The sequence below is a fragment of the Castor canadensis genome, chromosome 15 (genome assembly GCF_047511655.1).
Source record: "Castor canadensis chromosome 15, mCasCan1.hap1v2, whole genome shotgun sequence".
Lineage (NCBI taxonomy): Eukaryota > Metazoa > Chordata > Mammalia > Rodentia > Castoridae > Castor > Castor canadensis.
Genome location: NC_133400.1, coordinates 58,301,834 through 58,316,074, shown reverse-complemented (window position 1 = coordinate 58,316,074; position 14,241 = coordinate 58,301,834). Strand labels below are relative to the sequence as shown.

General features: G+C 35.3%; 1 pseudogene; it reads left to right on the top strand.

Annotated features, from left to right (window-relative positions):
* The first annotated feature begins 4,800 nt into the window (after nt 1–4,800).
* Nucleotides 4,801–14,241, top strand: part of LOC141417472 (DCN1-like protein 5 pseudogene) — a 33,387-nt pseudogene continuing 23,946 nt past the window's right edge.

Genomic DNA, 14,241 nt, shown 5'->3' with positions numbered 1-14,241 from the left:
GTATAAATGTATATATATGTGTATAAATGTACATATATGTATATATATATATATATATATATATATATATATATATATATACACATTATTGGCTGACTTTAGAAGACCCTTAGTTAATACATACAGTAAGACAGCAAAAAATGAATACGGAGCAAAATTTCTCTTTGTGTAGTGTGAAAATATAGGAATATTTTAGGAAATACAAAAAGTATCTGTTACTATTTGTTTCAGTAGTGAAACAGTTTAAGAACAGGGTGACTTAATTCACAAGCACTCTACCATTGAGCTACCTTCCAGCCCTCAACTTCTTTATATTCAAAGGACACTACGTTGTCTTATGGCTGAGAAGTTGAAAATTATTCCATAATGTTATCTGTTTCCTTACTGAGGAAAGGAAAATTAAGATTTAATACTAAACTGATTTAAAAATACTCAAAGCTACCACTCTCAGAATCAGCTAATTGAAATCAGGTAAAATTTCTCATTTTGATGATCATATCAAATATTTCCAGTGGTTTTTCAGGTATTACACTTCACATCCTATATGTCTCCTTCCTTCAATTCATCTCCATTCCCTAACACGAGGGAAAATTCTAAAGTGGCACACTTGAGGACTTGTGCGAATTTGGAATTGAAGGAAATTTTAAAAATCTTCTTCCTTAACATTTGCAATATCTGTATTTAAGTCATATTGCTGCTTTCCATTCATATTGCTGGTAATTAAAAAATCAGTGTTGATATTTATTAGATTCTTACTTAAAATAGTCTTTTTTCTGTCACATAATTTGTTGTTTCTTACTATCTCTTTATAAAATGCATTTTTCTCCATACTGTTCTCTAAATAGTGTCCAAAATTGAGGGATTTCCAACAACATTTACTTTCTTCATGAATCTGTGTCTTGAATAGTGGCTGGTGAGGAAAGTTTAATTTTGTGACCCTCCTCTTTCTTAGGGATAGGTTAAAGGTTAGGGAGCTGGAGTCATCTGAAAGTTTGTGTTCCCCATGTCTGCTTTTTGCAGTGGATATTGCTGGCCTTGCAAAATAGTTTCTGCCAGGTATCGAGGGGGGTGGGGGAAAGAGGGAGGGGGCGGAGTGGGTGGTAAGGGAGGGGGTGGTGGCAGGGGGGAGAAATGACCCAAGCCTTGTATGCACATATGAATAATAAAACCATAAAAATTTAAAAAATAAATTAATAAATAAATAAATAAATAACAACAAAAAAAAAGATATTGCTGGCCTTGTTTGATAGCTGTTTGCCAGGCAGCTGTTCACTTGGCTCTCTTTCTGATCTGAGATTCTTTACAACACATGTATTGGGTTCCAAGTGCAAAGGTAAGGAATCATGTGGCATTCCTTATATCACAATGTATTCATTATATTGAACCAAAGATGGGCCTATATTCTACCATATTATGCTATTAAAGGATGACATGTCCTAAAACCACCACATTCTCACTTTTAGCCAGAAAGTTTTCTATTCAGCCATTTGAAAAGTGCATTTGTAGTTTACAATTGTCATTTATTATGGCTTCAGTATCAAACTTTAAGAGTGAGCAAAGGGAGAAGAGTGGGCGAATGGGGGTAGGGGGTGAGAAATGGCCCAAACAATGTAGACACATATGAATAAATGAATAAATAAAAAAGAGCAAGGTGTTAAATCCTTAACACTTCAGTTAGGGATGGGGATACTTAGGTTGAGGTTACTACAGTATGGAACCCTGAATGCAGTTTCTCCATATATGAAGAAAAAAGAAATTAGGAACCAAGTTATCAACCACTCATACACACACAAAATTCTGCTAAACAGTAAAACCCTCCTATCCTAGGAATGAAAAGGGGAGGTATCCAAGGAGGTACTGACATTTGGGTCCTCCATATGGAACTGATACTCCATGGATCTTTCTTTTACACTTTGGACACTTTGTTTTATTCTTTTCCTAAGAAATAATATTTCTTAGAGACTGAATAGTTTTCTCAGTCTATTTCCTCCCTGCAAAATGTCCAAAGTCTAATGGCATCTTTCATTTTTTTTACTGTATTATTTCTTTTAAGTTGAAGCTAAGAAGCAGTATTTTTATTACTACAATTTCCTTAAGAACTTTGAGTCTTCTGTGAATTTCATTGGGATTCATACCACTAAAAAGCCATTTTCCCCAAACCCTAAGAAATAGCTTTCTCCTGCTTTACTAGGACAAGATCTTTATGAATTTTGTCCTCACAAGATCCTTCTGGGAATACGTAGAACCACCTTAAAGTTTGTGAAGTGTTTACCATGAACACTTGATCCTTTGATCATGTCTTCCCTTCTGGACCCTGGATTTGTCCAGAGATTTATTTATTGCTTCTTATGCCAGAAGCAATATATTTTAATTATTTTGCATTCTGATATGTGGTGAGCTACACATGAGAAAGAGATGTTTGAACACAATTGATCCTGATTCATTTATATTTAATCATTTTTGTTTACCTCATACATCAATTTTACCCACTGCTGTGGTATAGCGAGAATTCCCTTTCACCAGGCTTTACTATCATCTTCACTGGCTTTGATGTCCTTGTCAGTGTCTTTGATGGCTGCAGGTTTCCACTGATATCCATGTGAAGCTCTTTTGGCTTTCTTTTCTAGGTCCTTTATTCTTCTGCCTACCTTCTGGTCTAAAGACATCCAACAAGATTCAGATTTCCATTTTTAAATGGCAGGAATTCATATTTCCTACCAGTATTTATACCAGTTATTCACATGTAATGAATGACACACATCCAAAGTTGGTGTCTCAAAGCCACATTTACTGTGTTCACAATCTGTATTGTGACTCTGAGGAAGCCCATTTCTTCTGCCTTTTCATCATCTGAGGACTGGAAATATCAAAGTCATGTTTATTCACTAGTCTGGCCATTGAAGCAGGATTTTGACCTGGTCTTTACCAGAGGAAGTCAGATGGATCAGCTAGTGGGAGTTTCACCATGTTGCTTGGGTTTCCTCACAATGTCATTTCTGGATTCTAGTGACAAGCTTCCTTGCAAAAATCAGGTAGAAACTATGTAACATTTTCTAATCTGCCTTAGAAATAAAACAGCAGATTCACCATATTCTATTGACTAGAAAGCAGTTACTTAGGCTGGTTCACACTCATGGCAGGCAATTTCATAGTAGAAATGTCAAAGAATATGCAGTCATGTTTTATAATCTTCCCTCTATATTCTTATTATATTTTAAGGAACCTAATTCAGTACAAGTTAGTACTTTGAATTACCACCAAATTTTTGATGTTGTTACTTTTTCTTGGTAAAGTCCTTAATTTTGTGGAATAATGTAATTAAAACCTACTGATATTAACTCATTTTTGTTCAAAAATGAAGGGATCACATTACAAAACTTTTGTACTGCCACATGTCATCGTTCCTCACTGAGACTAATTGTTTTTGGCAGATTCATATAAAACACTTGCAGTTCACAAAAAGGATTATCACATCAAAATCTCCACTTTGAAATTTCTTTAATTAGAGTTATTTTTCTAAGAGGGGAGTTAGAATCATTTTAAGAAGAAAAGACCTAAAACAAATATAGAAAAAGTAATTTTTAAGGGCAAGTTCTAATATTTGTGACAAAGATCATGTACATAGAGATTTTTTGAGCAATTCAAGGGACCACATCCTATGTATCTGATGTAGACTACATTTTATTGCTTGTGACTTTATGTCAATATTTATGATTGGCTTTGTGTTAGACCATTTTCTGCCTACAGCCTTATTTATCCAACTATATTCATTTATTCATGCATGTTGCTGATGTTATAGAATAATTGAAAAATGTATCTTTGATGCATCAAGTGCTGGATAAACAAAATCAGTCCTTTCAGCAGGAGATACTACTTAGAACAACTAGAGAAAAACAACTTGAAACACTATTGGAGAATCAGAACAAGTTGGAAGAAGAAGCAAAAGAACTCAAAAATTATAAGGAAAAAAATATGGTATACCATGATCAGATAGAACAGTACAAAAGAGAGGTTGAAGATAGAGCAAAACAAATATTATCACAAAACTTTGACAAAGTCAATCAAGTTTTGCAGATAAATATATCTGTAGTGTGCTTTAATTGATTTCACTGTAAATTATATTTTGATGTATCCATTGTATTTTTCTTGTCATTCCCTTGTAGTTAATTAAAATTTCTGTTCCTCAAGTGAAATATTTGAATTTCAATTGGCATGATAGACTGAAATGGAGGTAGAGTGATTACAGTGTTCTGGGTAGTAAAGACTGGGGAGAGATCCTTAAAATTGAGTGACTGCCCCTGCCTCTTATCTGAGAATGAGCTCTGTAGAAATAAAAATGGTAGTGTTTACGTTTCAATACTGAAGAAAGTAATAAGCAGAGGAAGGGGACGACAGAGAAGCTGGGTAAAGAAATGGGAAGCCGACCTTCCGTCCATAAGGAAGAGCCACCTGCAGGCCACCGGGTGACTGTACTGTTAAGGGGTGGGAATTTACAATGAAGAGCTCAGAAGTGAGCCATTACCGGCCATTGCAGAGGACTGGTGGTTTCATAGAACATTTCTTGGTGGCGATTATTAGCATCATAATGGTTTCATAAGAAAAGTAAGAACACTCTGGAGCAGACACCAAGTTTTGTTAGCGGTCAACAAATTCGATTTCTACTTAGGTAGCGATGAGTGTGCATCGCTCCCCCTGGCCGGAAGCATGCAGAGGGATGACAGGGGCCAAGCCCCTTGGCGCCCAGCTCCGCGCGTGTGTCACTTCCGTTCCCGGGAATGCACATCCGGGTCAAGCTGAGCCTCCTGCTCTCTGTGACTAGTGGAGGTGCTGCGCTGTCCGCTTTATTTCCTCCTGGTGAGAGCTAGCCACAGCATCCACCGGCAAAGAGCTACCGGTGTCCCAGGCAGAGGGGACCTGGGGACGGGCAGTGGCGGTGCCATGCTGCTGTGGGCTGGCGACTTTGCCGCTGTGCTTGCTGCTGTCTCTGAGGAGCGGTGCCCGCCCAGCGCTGAGGGGCCTCCCCCAGACGGCCACCCCGTTCCCCGGCTGGCCTGCCCACCCCGCCGGGGAGGGTGGAAGATGCCAGTGAAGAAGAAGAGAAAATCCTACGGGGTGGCAGTGGCAGTAGCGGAAGACGGAGGCCTCAAAAAGTGTAAAATCTCCAGCTATTGCAGATCCCAACCCCCTGCTAGACTAGTAAGAGGAGAAGAGATTTTTCAAGAAAGAAGTGCCTGGCTTGGTTTTATGAGTATGCAGGTCCCGATGAAGTTGTAGGACCAGAAGGAATGGAAAAATTTTGTGAAGACATTGGTGTTGAATCAGAAAATATTATTATTTTAGTTTTAGCGTGGAAATTGGAGGCTGAAAGCGTGGGATTTTTTGCCAAGGAAGAATGGTTAAAGGGAATGACTTCATTACAGTGTGACTGCACAGAAAAGTTACAGAACAAATTTGACTTTTTGCGCTCACAGTTGAATGATATTTCATCGTTTATGAATATATACAGATATGTCTTTGATTTTGCAAGGGATAAAGATCAGAGAAGCCTTGATATTGATAGTGCTAAATCTATGTTAGCTCTTCTGCTGGGAGGACACGGCCACTGTTCTCAGTCTTTTATCAGTACCTAGAGTATCGTGTTATAAACAAAGATCCTTGGTACAATGTATTGGAATTTAGCAGAACAGTTCACACCGATCTTAGTAACTACGACGAAGATGGTGCTTAGCCTTTTCTTCTTGATGAATTTGTTGAGTGGCAAAAAGTCCAGCAAACATCATAGCAGGAAGTATTGTGAAGAAAATGCGTACTTTTTTCATTCCCACGTGTATACAAGCTAATAAGATGAGGGAAAAAATAATCCAAAGGGTGTATTTTCAGTCATATGAAAGACTTCTCATAGTAATTTTTTTCCTTTTTTTAAAGGAAGTTTTCTTGTTACATGTGATAGGCATTGAGCCACACCTCTTATGAGACTGAATATTGATGTTTTTGTTTCAAGTTATGTTTTTAATATTTATTTTCAGAACAATAAAGATTGAGATTTGTGACAAAGGCCTTAAAGTGAAGATGTCCCTTGAGTGTCAGAGTGGTATTTATTTTTGTAAATTTGAATTCTTGAATTTTTGAGGTTCTCAGTTACCATGGATTTATGGAATTATAAAGATTGTAAGCCATGACATTGTGTTCGGCTAATGGTATGGCTCCTTATATTCAGCCTTGCACAGTTGGGAAGAATAATTAACCTGGACTTGTGGGATAATGATGTTTTGATGCAGCTAATAGAAAACATTTTTAGATAATTGAAATTGCTCCAACCTTTGGTTGTGGGTTTTTGTAAAAGTTGCCATGGTCTTATGCACATACTTTACCTAAAGTGTTGAGAATTGGAAAGATTATGTCCACTTAGTTTATTTCCTGAACATTAAATAGTATTTTCAATAAACATATTGAGAATGCTCAAAAAAAGTCGGCATGATAAATACATTGATATTTCTGAATATGCATTTTCATTAGAAAATTATATTTTAAGAATTTTTTCATAAAACAAGAGTATTAGGAAGAAAATAAAATTTTGTGGTGTGGAAATTGTAATACACATTTGAATTTTTAAAAGTTTTTAAAATTGATTTTGCTATGCTTTGTGTTAATATGTTACATGGGTAACAACCTCATATCAATTCAGAGATAACTATACCAGTCATTGTAACAGCATTTGCTTAGCATGCATGAGGCCTAGTGTTCAATCCTCAAATCAAAAGAAGATTGAAGTTTTTTTTTAATGAAATTTCAAATAAAATGCGATTTTCATGGATTATACATATTTTGAACTCTACCATCACTTCATATTCAAATTTGCTCTCTAAATCACTTGCTCAAAACTAAGGTAATCAAACATACAACAATTGTTAAAGATAAATTTTGAAAATATATCCTTTTCATTTTCCCTAGAAAAGAACAGAAGCTGATGAAAATTTAAAGCGGTCAAGAGAGAGTCAAATTACTTCATTTAAGAGTCAGATGGAATTGAAAGGTAAAGATATGAAGTTTGAGCTCACTAAACAAATCTCAAGCGGTTTCTCTTCAATCAGACAAAGAAGGCTATGAGCAAAGTTATCTTAAAGAATCTGAAATTAGAAAACACTTGTCAGACCAACTAAATAAGTAAATCAAAAGAGACTCACAGGGAATAAGTTAGGCTGATGAATTTGGCATTAAATCATCCTTTTTAGTGAGAGTGGTTCATGAGATTAGTGGGAAGTAAAGTCTAACTAGATAATAAAGATATTATATAAAGATATTTATAATAAGGTTATTATAAAGATAATAACAATAATTAGATATTTTTGAATTAGAAAATAAGTCAGTTAATTTTCTTTATAATACTAACCCAAGATAGTTATTATTTTTACCCCCATTTTTGGGGTACATGTGACTTTTACCCCTTCATATTTTCATAAAATTAATCATATCTGATAGACTCTCAGCTAAGTAATTATTAACCTCATTAATTAAGAAAGTTGTGTTTTTATTTACTTGCTTGTCAGTATTCCCTTACAGAATTTTAAAAGTTCAATTCATTTTTTTAAACACTACAATGTAAACCTAAATGTTCTAGTATTAACATTACCACTTCTCTGGGCTCATTATGCCACTTGATCAATTGACTCTCCTGGATTCTGATTGTTAGTGTTACCACTACAGGGAGGCTAGAGACAAATTGTCCTGTAGAGTGATAATAGGGAAGGACTGACACCTTCATAAAGGGATGTTTTACTCACAAAGTAAGTATGACAATTCCAAGTGGAGGTGTTTGGAAGACAGAAAGGGCAGTTTCCGCCTCAGATATCTCGGGAAGGATGTTATGAACTAATTGCCTTGGAGCTGCTTAGTTCTTTTTGATCACCTACTCAGCTCTCTCCTCCCCTAGAGTTTCCTGCTCTGTATTATCCAATGCTTGATTTCTCAAGAAATGTATACATCATGAAAGCAAATGCTTGTAAATGTCTTGGTAAGAAGTTTTAAAAGTCCAGAACTGCTTTATCAGATATAAGAATAGTATCTTTTTCTAGTCATGTTTTAATTGTATTCATTTAAGGACTACAATATGTTATTTTATTAAATTTATGCATAGTGAAATGAATATTGAAGTTCAGCAAATTACTTTATCCATCATCTGACATAGTTACTCTTCAAATGCAAGCATGTTAATAGTACTCTCTCAAACTCTCAAGTAGAGCCCTTCCCAAAGGCAGCACTGATACCTTTTGTGCCAAACACCACTGGCAGCCATTTCCCTCCTTCTTACATTGCTTGAATTACTTATTAGGTAAGAATACCACTAGAAGCACACACATATCTTTTTTATCATTTTTAATTTTTTTATTTGGATATAATGGTTGTACAAGGAAGATACATTGTGATATTTACATATGTGCTTGCAATATATCATAATTAAATTCACCCACGCCAACATTCTCCCCATCCTATCTTCCTGTAATTTAGACCAATTTCAACAGTTTTCATTATTGTATTTTCATACATGAGTACAAAATACATCCACTAAATTCGCACTTCACCCTGTTCTTATGTCCTTTCCTATCCCACAAGTGCCCACTCTTGGACAAGACCTCTTCTACTTTCCTGTCCTTCATTTTTTAAGTGCATACTGATAGTTGAAGGGAGTATTGCTTTTGTATTTCAGACCTGTATATATTGTGCCTTAGTCAGATTAATCCTCCTTTACTTCATGTTTTTCTGTTGTTCTGCTCCACAATTATTTGACAGCTTATAAGATATTACATTATATTCATAAATAGATGAAATGTTCAGTATTATTTTGCTGTCTAACATTCTCTTTCCTTCTCCTGCCTCATGGTCTCCTCAGACAGACCCAAAATATATGTATTTATGTGTACATTTATCTGATGGATCCAGCTTCCACATATGAGGAAAAACATTTAACCTGTGACATATTGAACCTGGCTTACTTTGCTTAACATTATGGCATTCAGTGCCATCCATTTACTTGCAAACAATATAATTTCATTCTTCTGTATGGCCAAATAGTACTACATTGTGTATATATATATATATATATATATATATATATATATATATATAGCTATATATATATATAGCATTGTCTTAATCCATTCATCATTTTTGGGGCCCAAGTGATGTTTCCAAAACATGATTATTGTGACTACTGCTATAATAAACATGGACGTACATGTGACTCTATAATATCCAGCACAGATTGCTTCTGGTCTATGTCCAGGGGTGGTATCATGATATTGTATGGTAGATTTACTTATAGGTTTTTGAGGACTCTCTATACTTTTCCATAGAGGTCATACTGTTTACACACTCACCAATGGTGTATAAATGTTCCTTTTCCCCAGCATCTTTTCCAGCATTTATTGTTGTGTGTGTTATTGATAAAAGCCATTCTTACTGGAGTGAGGTGGAATGTTGATATCATTTTTATTTGCATTTCTTTTATAGTCAAGTATCTTGAACATTCCTTCTCAGATTTATTGGACATTTCTATTTCTTCTTTTGAGAATTACCTTTTCAGCTCATGTGCCCATTTATTTCAGTGAGTCACTGGTCCTTTATGGGGTTGGTTTTTTGAGCTACCTGTTTATTCTGGTAATTAATTCCTTGTCAGATGTATGGCTGCCAAAGGTTTTCTCCCATTCTGTAAGCTGTCTCTTCAGTCTAGAATATTTCCTTTGCAGCTAAGTTTCATCAGAGCCATTTGTCAATAATTTCTCTTAATTGCTGAGATATTGGAGTTCTCATAAAGTTATTACGTACCTATGCCTATAACTTAAGTGTATTTCCTATTTCTAGTGTAATTTCACAGTTTCAGATCTTACCTTAGGATCTTTGATCCTCTTCGAATTGATACTAGTACAACATGAAAGACTAGCTTCAATCTTCTAAAAGTGGATATCCAATTTCCTCAGTACCAGTTTTGGAAAAGGTTATCTTTTCTCCAACACATATGTTGGGCTCATTTGTCGAAAATCATGTGGTTGTAGCTGTGTGGGTTCGTGTCATTGTTTTCTGTCTTATTCCATTTATCTTCATGTATGTTTTTGTGCCAATATCAGGCTGTTTTTATTAATATGGCTCTGTAGCATAGTTTGAACTTCTTAAGAATAAATTAAATTTACAATTGTATAAGTAGGCATATTCTAATACATGTTCAGTAGTAAAACATAGTTTATTGGGAAATTTAAATTACTCAATGATTTTTTTAATAAACTGCCCATTCCATAGTATTAATTTAGGGAAAATGAGATACTAAAACTGTGCATTTTGCATTTTTGACAGGATTAACAACAGTCTAGTGGAAGACAATAACAAGTTTCTTCTGGAGAGATCACAGATCACCATTTTACTCAACACTCTTTAGACAAGCCCTATCCCAGAGTGCACTTGTGTTGGGAATCTTCATAAAGTCTGAGGTTTAACCGAAGTTATAATCAAAGATCAGAGTGTGGTTCCTACTTCAAACCAAGGTCTTCTTTAAATGAAAGATAGAGAACTTCCAGAAGTGGGTAAGTATACAATGTCCTGTAGTTTGGGTTTCAGATTTCTGCTATAACCCTTAATTTTAAATTGGTGAACTATTAAGTCATTATGTAGATTTATGCATGATACGATTTTCTGTATTCAAAGCAACTTGTCTCCCCTTCAAAAATTTCTCCAGAGTTCTAAATTTGGATGTGTGATCATTTGCTAACTTGATCAAATGAATGTAATTAATCAGATACATTTAGAATTTCTTAAATGCATGTAAATGAGATTTTAGATGAATGTGACTGCCTATAACTATGTAGTCTGAGATGCACTGTGTTGGCAAAGATAGCCTTGCCTTCAAGTGGTGGAACAATTGAAAGGCAAATTTTATGGTTGCATCATAGAAATAGTTACAGTTAGGCAAATTTTAAGGTGCCATAACAGAGTTACTAATATGAGATAACTAATTTTAGGCAATGCTTATGGTTCCATGATAGAGATAAATACTGTGAGGTAAATTTTTCTGGGTCATCTGAGCTATAACTATTGTGAGGAAAAGTTACAGTGCCATCACACAGGTAACTACAGTGAAGCAAACTTTAAGGTACTATAAAAGAGGTAATTTCTGTGAGCCAAAGGTTTCTGTGGCATCATAAAGGTTAAGCAATTTGAGAAAAAGTTTCTGGATCCATCATATAACCTAATTACTGTGAGTTAAATGTCATGATTCTATTACAGAGGTAAACACTATGAAGTTAATGTTATGGTGACATCATAGAAGTAATTAGTATGAGTCAAAATTTGCAGTATTTACATAGATATAAACAATTTTTAGTTAAATAGTCCCATGTCATCAGAGATGTAATCACTGTGAGGCAAACAATATGATGTCATCATACATGTAACTAATGTGACAAATTTTCTAAGCCTTCATAGATATTAGTAATGTGTGAGGCAAAAATTATGATGCTATTATAGATTATCTATAATATCTATAGATATTGTAGATTATCTGTTGTGAGACAAATTTACAATGCCATGATAGAGGTTACTAATGTGATGAAGTTTTCTTTGGGATCATAATTGTAACCTATGTGAGCCAGGGTTTGCAGTGCCATTGTAGACAGGAACTACTGGAAATCAAAGATTCCCTTGTCATAATAGATGTAACTACAGTGAGGCAAATGTAAGGTGCCATCAGATAGGTTACTATTATGAAAGATTTCTATGAGATCATAAGTGTAAGTAATTTGAGCAAAAGTGTATGGTGCCATCACAAAGATAAATACAGTGAGGTAAAAAGTTATGATGTTTTCATAGATGTATCTCCCGTGAGCAAATGCCATGATGTCATCATGTAGGTAAATGCTATGAGGTAAAAGTAACAGGGCAATTATAGGGATAAGTACTGGGAGACTACTTTTATGGAGTCATCATACATGTAATTATCATGAGGCAAGACTCATGGTCCATTGTTACAGATACTAATGTGAATCAAATGTTATTATGAAATCTTAAAGGTAACTGCTGTGAGGTGAAGGCTATAGTGCATTCATAGATTGAATAGTGTGGGGTAAAGGTTACGGTGCCAACATAGAGATACCCACAGTGAGGTAAATTTCTGGGGCCTTCATAGAGCACACTAATGTGAAACAAATGTATAGGTGCTATCATAGTGGTAATTACTCTGAAGTAGTGGTTATGGTAACATCAGAGAGAGTGCTAATGTGAGGACTGTTTTCCTGGCACCATAAATTTAACCTTTCTGGGGCAAATTTAGAGTGCCATCACATAAGGAACTACCATGAGGAAAATGTTACAGTGCTGTCATAGACAATAAGTACTGTTGAGGAATAACAGTTATAAGAGGGGTAACTATAGTGAGACAAAGTTTAAGGTGCCATAGGGGAGTTTACGACCATAAGTAAAAGGTTTCTATTGAATCATAAAGGTTAATAATTCAAAGTAAAGATTCTGTTGCCCTCATAGAGGGTGATTACTGTGAGGCAAATTTAATGTGCCATTCTAGATGGAAATACTGTGAGATAAAATGTAGGAAGCCATCAAGGAGGTAACATTTTCAGGCATTATTTTTGGGTGCCAACATAAAAGTAACATATTTCAAGGTATGGTTTTGGTGCCATCATATGTATAACTAGAGTGAGGCAAAAGTTTCTACGCTATCATAAAGGTAACCTCGAAGTGGCAACAGTACTGGGCAAACACAGAGGTATCTACTATGCGATAAAGGTTACAGTGTGTTTACAGAGGTTTCTACTCTAAGGTAAATGTTTCAATGGTATCATGAAGGTAAATACATGAGATGTAAAAGTCATGGGGCCATGATAGATGAAACTAGAGTTAAACTAAGTTTACAGGGCCATTATATATGTATCTACTGTGAGGTAAAATTTTCTGTGCCATCATACAAATTTGTATTGTGAAGCAAAATTTAAGGTGCCATCACAGAGCAAACTACTGGGAATAAAGCTTAAGGTGACATATAGGTGTAACTATAATGAGGTAGATGTTGTAGTGCATTATAGAGGTTTCTACTATTTGACAGACGTCTCTGTTGCATCATAAAGGTGACTATGGTAAGGTAATATCTGTGGTGCAATCACGTAGATTAGTTAATATAAAGCACAAGTCGTGGTGCCAGCACAGAGGTGCCCAATGTGAGGCTGAGTTACACTGTTATTATAGAAGGAACTACTGTGATGCAAATTGCATGGTGAATTTTTGTAGTAAACTAGAGAGGGGCAAAAGATAGGTGACATCCTAAAGGAAACTACCATGAGGCAAATGTGTGGTTTCCGTCATAGAAGTAATTAACATGAGACAATGGTTACAGAGCCATCATAGAAGGAACTACAGTGAAGCAAAAGTTATGGAGCCATCACAGAGGTAACTACTTCAAGGCCTAAGTTGTGATTCCACCCCAGAGGCACATAATGTGAGACAAATCTTATGGTGCTATCATAGACAAAAGTACTGTGAGGAAAAGATTACCTTGACATCCCAAGTGTAACTGCTGAAAAATAACTGTTACAGTGCATTCATAGAGGTTTCTTTTGTGTAGCAAAGTTTTCTGAAGCATCATAATGTACCAATGGTAAGGTAAGTTATATGGTACAATCATTAATGTTAAATACTATCAGATAAAATTTATAAAATTTAATCATGTCAATCCAGATGTAATATAAAACAGTTACAGTGCTATTATACAGGTAAATACAGGGAAGTAAATGTTACAGTGCAATCATAGATTGGAATCACTTTTTGGTAAAAGTACATGCTATCATAGAAGTTACTATGAGGCAAAGACAAAGTGACATCTTAGAGGATATTACAGTGAGGCAAAAGACGCTGCCCATAATAGAGGTAACTACTGTGAGGCAATGTTGTGATGACATCATAGAGGTTATAAATGTGAGGAAAGATTTCCTTGGCATCATAAAGATGAGGCAATGGTAGCAATGTGAGAATAGATGGGAACTTCTCAGAGGCAGAGATTATGAGGCCATAGAAGGAGCTACAGTGAGGCAAAGTTTAAGGTGCCATCTGACAAATTAGTGCTGTGAAGCAGAAGTTTCCATGGCATCTTAAAAGTAATTAATTGCAGGTAAAATTTATGATGTCCTCATAGTTGTATTTACTGTGTGGTAAAAGTTATGATGTAATTAAAGAAGAAATTACTGTGAGACA